Here is a 6,000-nt window from a genome sequence, read left to right as displayed (position 1 = left end):
AAAAAAAAAAAAAAAAAAAAAAAAAAAAAAAAAAAAGAAAAAAGAGAGAGAGAGAGAGAGAGATCTTTGTCAATGTCTGGTTCAGCTCACCTCCAGGGTAGCAAAGCATGAGGCTGATGAAACCCAGAAATTTTCCTTAGAGGAGGTTCGTTCTTGGTGTTTGCCCCCTCTGTTCCAAAGAACAGGGACTCAGGGTTTGCCCCCGACTTTCTGCTTATGGAATGAAACTCAGGGCAACACTGTGGAGTGGTGTCAAAGACCTGAGGAATACAGGAGGTGAGAGGCTGTGGTTACTATGCTGGGGGTAAGTGAGAAGCTGGGCCCAACACCAGTGTGGTTGTTTATCCCCATGCATAGGAGGGCTCCCACTTGGGTTTTAGGTTCTGTTGTCCCCATCTTGAAATTCCCAATTTTTGAACAAGAGGTCCTGCATTTTCCTTTCACATTGGACCCTGTAAATTACGTAGCCAGTCCTGTGAAGGGCCACAGCTACACTGGGACCAGAAGTAAGCCACAGGGAAGGAGCCAGCTTGAGGAACACTGTTACAGGGATCCCATCACAGAGCATTTTACTGCCAATGGCAAAAGCTAAGAGGGGTATCACTGAGGCAGAAGCTGAGGGGTATCTTAGGTAACAGCCAGAGAATGAATTTTTACCCCATTAAGGGAACTATAAGGAGAGATCTTCATTTGGGCTGGTGTTTTGAAAGAACTCATAAATAAATTCAAGACAAAAAGAGTTAGCTTTGAAGACCCCCAAGGTCCAGAGAACACTGGTGACTGATCAGGACCTTTTTTGTCCTTCCACCTCTCTGTCCTTTCTGGGGCTCACTCCAGCTCAGGAAAAACCAGAAGATGGCCTGGTGGGGACAAGGGTAAGACCAGAAAAGGAGAAGGTGTTAAAATGGAGAAGCCAACCCCCTTTCCACTACAGGACTTCATAAGCAGGCCCAAGGTATGGAGGGGAGGAAGGGTACCAGGGAGAAAAACTAACTCTAAAGGAAATTTTGGAATTTGGACAGGTACACTGGTTTTGGCATTTAATTGACTGAAATTAGACTATTTTTATTACTAAAAATGACTGCAGGGCTTTCCTTATCAGAGAATGATCACGAACAGCAGGCAGTCTGCTTGAGATGCGCCCAAAGGTTGGCACGCTGTCCACAGAGAAAGGTTTCGAATGCAAAGGATGCCAAAGTGAGCATCATTTTCTTGTGTCCCATGGAATCGTGCCCTTTCCACCCAACAATGGGAACGGTGGATGAGTTCCTGTAAATCACTGAAGTCATTTTACACAGAAGGTAGATTTCTTGATTTTGGTTTTTGACACAGTAAAACACAATGTGAAAAAGCATTTGAATATAAAATTTTATTGACATCATAAAATAAATCGTCACTATTAGAAACACGTTTTATGAAGATGTGACGTCCAAAAAAAGACCATTTATGGTGATCCATGGGATTTGGTGATAAAGCCAAACCCTCTTTTTATGGGACTTAAACTAGAGCAATGTCACCATTTAGCAAGAATTGACCCTCCATTGAGGTAGCTTATCCTATTGGGGTAATACTCTGTTGTTCAAGAGAGGAAATTAGATGTACTAACCAGAGAGTCAATCAAAGTACATTAAGGTCGTGACAGAAACGAATCATAAGGAAATTCACAGGTGAAGCTGACTTTCCTCCATGGACTCAACGGGGCATCTACGGGAAGTGGGGTGGAAGACATCTGTTGTGGCAGGTACTGGATGTCAGCTTTAACTATACATTTCCTTGTTTTCATTAGCTTGGGTTACAAATGGAGCATTTTTTGAACGCCCCTTTGGAAAGTGAACTTCTGTTTTTCTTACAAGTTCCAGGGTGAGTAAGAGAACTTCTGTAATCAGGCGATCTCTCACTTTATTTCTGTTTTATGTAAGTTCACAATGAAAGACAAACTTCTCCATTATCATAATTCCCTATCTTGTCCTGTGGAACAATGCTTTCTTTGTGCAGTAAAACATTCTTCTAAGGATTGGGTAAAACTGGTTTTGCAGGTTTTGCTCTAGAGCAGAAACCACCCCAAACTAGCAGTGGGGAGTGGGGGGTGGGTGGGGAGGGGAATGGACTCTCTGGTATTTATTTTCACACAGGAGCAGGTGAATATTAAGTATGTGACTGGCAAACATTTCCCCTTTTTCTGAGCACTTGAAGATAGCATGAAATTGGTGTTTGTGAATTAAAAAGAACTCGGGCATTTTGGGGTCAGTCAAGACAGAGAAGCATGGCGCTTGGACTTTGAAGTCAGACCCCTGGTCAGGCTGCAGCCTGCCTCCGGGCGCCCCTGCCACACCTGCTTCATGGTGACCTTGGGGTCTACTTGTGGCCAATGGGGCTTGAAGTTTTGGCTCTATTTTTCTCAGAAAAAACAATAAACAACAACAACAACAAGAACAAAACCCAAACAAAAAACGCACCAAATGACTAAAAAATTACTGTGTGAATATTGCTGAATTCATTTGTTGACTAAACACTGAAATTACATGGTTTATTTTTTTAATGACCCAAGTGAGTATGCAGTTTCATCCCTTCTGCTTTCACTGACGTCAGTGAAATTGAGAAAGACAGGCGCACCATGCTACACTAGTCCACCTTTAAAATTACGGTCTTGACTATTAAAATGAGAAAAAAAGGACAACTAAATCCAAGTTTAAGATAAATTCCTCAGTTCCTTTTAACGTGAAAGTAACATTTGATCAACGTCATTAGATGCTAGTGTAACTCTCATTCCTGAAGCCTCTTCCAAGGAAACAGGCACTCCGGGCTGTCAGTTTTCTGTAGCAACATGCTTAGAAAAAGCTTAGTTTCTATGCCAAGAATAAAATTCTAGCTCCCAAATATTTGCATAAGTAAACATTTTCAGATTCATATTCCACATACATGCTGAACTTCTTGGTGTTTATAAATGTTTTTGCGATTAGTCTTCAAGTTTTTGTTGGACAGATGTGTAAAACTCCCTGTTGGTAATGGGGTGTGGGAAAATAGAATAAGGAGAAAAAAATTTGTCCTTTATTAACACTTAAAATTATGCTTGGGTCTTAATGCAAAATTATGAAAAACGAAAGATCTGAGACTAAAGAATTTGTAATCTTAATCTCACCTGTCCTCAGGTTCATACCCCGTATTTATCAGGATCATCTAATTTGGCAGCAGGGGAGTAACTGGATAAGACAAAAAATGAAAGCATCACCATTCTGGTGGGTTATATTGATTTCGTTTCCTCTCCAGTTTAACTAGACTTGATTATGTGATGTCCTGTCTAAGACATCATAGTGAATGTGTATGTAGTGAATTAAACAGCAGTATATAAATATACCTAATTATATCCAAAAAAATCCGAGTTCTAAATATTGGGGGAACATAAGAGCTTTCTAACAACACGTGATTTTTCTGTTGCAAAATAGAGGCTTATGCCTTAAATATTGCTTTAATGCATATGAATTTCACTGTACAGATAATTTATAGAAGACTTACCTGTATAATTTCTTGAAAAGGAGTCATGAGTATCAGTCATCTCAAAGACTGAATTAATTGTTTTCCATGGTTCCCAAAAGAATAGCTAGTGTACCTTCCCTGTTCCTTTCTCCAACGTTATTTCTGGGTTCCTCTATACAAAAGACTCCTTAATTTAGTGACCTAACATGCACCCAAGCTTTAGTGTTTCTCCCTGACCCACGGGGTTGTTCAGAGAAATTGTGCTGGTACAAGGGAGGGATCAAGCAGGTTAGTACTTATGTCATTAACTCTTTCACTGCACGTTCTTCAAAAAGTTTCCTCTTGACAGAAGAAAAAAGGTTATTTCTGTCTCTGTCATTCTTCAGCGTGCTTTGTGAGACATGGTTTATTTATTCTTTCATCAAGTATTTATTGAGCAATTACTCTGTGCCAGGTATTTTGCTAGAGCTAGAAACCCAAAGAAAGATAATATATGTCCCCTGAAAGAGCTTATGGTACACTTTTATGTGCGAATATGCATCATATTTATGCACTTTTATGCCAACTTTTAGGTATGGAATGTTCTAATATCTTTGTAAAGAAGACATTGATGTTGCGATTTGCTTGTGCATCGGCTGTAGAGGATATTACTGTCAGGTAAGTCACCTGTGTTGACATGGGAGATTCCAGTGGTGCTAATGCTGTGGTGGTTCCAAAATCAGGCTTCAGTGGGAATGATAAAGGCATAAGTACTATTGATTGGTGAGTAACAAGGTGTTGGATGGAGAAAAAAGGGACAGAAAAAGTGAGGTGTACACAAACCCTGAACAATCAAAGTGGTGTCTGAAAGGGATGCAGTTGTATTTTAAGGCAACTGAGACCATTATCGGTCATCAGCAGAGAAAATAAATTGGCACCCTCATTTTTTAATGTATCTCTTAAAAATCAATCAGCACTTATTGACACCTGTCAACTCTTTCACATTTTTAATATGAGGAGTAAGTTCAGTTTCAAGCTTGGTGGGCATCTATTGATTTCACATCTTTGAAAATGAAAGTTTAGAGCCATGTGTTGGGGGATCAGCGTTGAGAGGCATAGGAGATGGTTGGTTCTATATTCAAAAGAAAGCCCTGCACTTCAGGGCAGATGTGTGGATCTCCTTCAGGATGGGAGGCTGCCATTACTTGGCACATTTCCATGTAAGGTTGTCTTGATATTCCAACTATTTTAACTGGAACCTATTAAAATCTGTGATGTTTAGGAGCATGTGTTTTGTTTTGTTTTAACCTTTTTTTTTTTTTTTAAGATCTTGTTTATTTATTTATCAGACAGAGAGAGAGAGAGAGGGAGGGAGAGAACATAGGCAAGGAGAGTGGCAGGCAGAGAGAGAAGCATGCTCTGCCTTGAGCAAGGACCTCAATGTGGGATGGGTTCCACATGACCTGAGCCAAAAGCAACCAGTTAACCAACTGAGCCACCCAGGTCTCTCTAGGAAACTGGTTTTAGAGGAGATGACAATTGTCTCAGGGATGTCACACAAGCCCCCTTCCCCCAAACAATTCAATTCTTTTGAGGAATAATTATAGTGGTATCCCCCATTTTATTGAGATCTTACAATGGTTGGGTGTTAAAAGTTGAGGGTTTACAAACAATATTTGAGCCTTTAAACAGGCATGCATGCTTAGTACCATTATTACTATTTTCCCAATTTTGAATCTGAGTTTCGGAGAGGTCAATAGTTTGTCTAAGACTCCACAACTTCTAAGTGTCAGAGCTGCTGGTAAAGTCCAGGTGTGCCCCTAAAACCTGGGTTTTCACCCTCATTCCATACTACCAATGAAGAAATGGACCTGATGCCATAAACTCCATGGCTAGGCATTTTTAGAGTTCTCCATTTCTGATACTTCCTCATGTTCCAAATAAACCTCAATAGTCACAGCAAAGCATTGAAACGCTGTGGGTGGGCTCAGCTGCTGGAGTAGCAGAAGGACCTGGGGTGTGTGGATTCATGGGCTGATCATTACTCACGGTTGCCCTTAAGAGATTCTGTGGGGTGACTCATATCTAGGAAATGTGGTAGCAAATCAAGGGTAGACCAATTTGTTTATCATGGAACCGTTGGTCCAGAAGGGCAGCTGCGAGAGCAAAGGTGGGAGTTCTGAGCAAAGGCTTTTAGCTGTTTATTTGCCACTCTAATACATTTGTCAAATGCTCTGTCCTGAGCGGGTGACTTCTTGATAACTCGCAAACTCCTGTAAAATGTTTCTGAGCCAGAGATCAAAGTTGCTGGGTCTGAACCAGTAATACTGCTGGCACATTTAAAATTATAAACACTTTTATTTTTGATAACTGTTGTTCTTCCCCGATATTATAAGGATTTAATTTTATCACAGTTTGCCTTTGGATGATGTTTACTATGGATTGATATATTAGTTATTCAGTTTTTACTGTCATATAAAAATTCCCACTTACTCAAGAGAGGGGCTGTATATAAATCAGCAGTGAATAAAATAATGGCTTTAGTGG

Source organism: Enhydra lutris, unplaced genomic scaffold, assembly GCF_002288905.1.
Source record: "Enhydra lutris kenyoni isolate GAN:26980312 unplaced genomic scaffold, ASM228890v2 scaffoldscaffold15, whole genome shotgun sequence".
NCBI classification, from domain to species: domain Eukaryota; kingdom Metazoa; phylum Chordata; class Mammalia; order Carnivora; family Mustelidae; genus Enhydra; species Enhydra lutris.
This window is presented reverse-complemented; position numbering follows the sequence as displayed.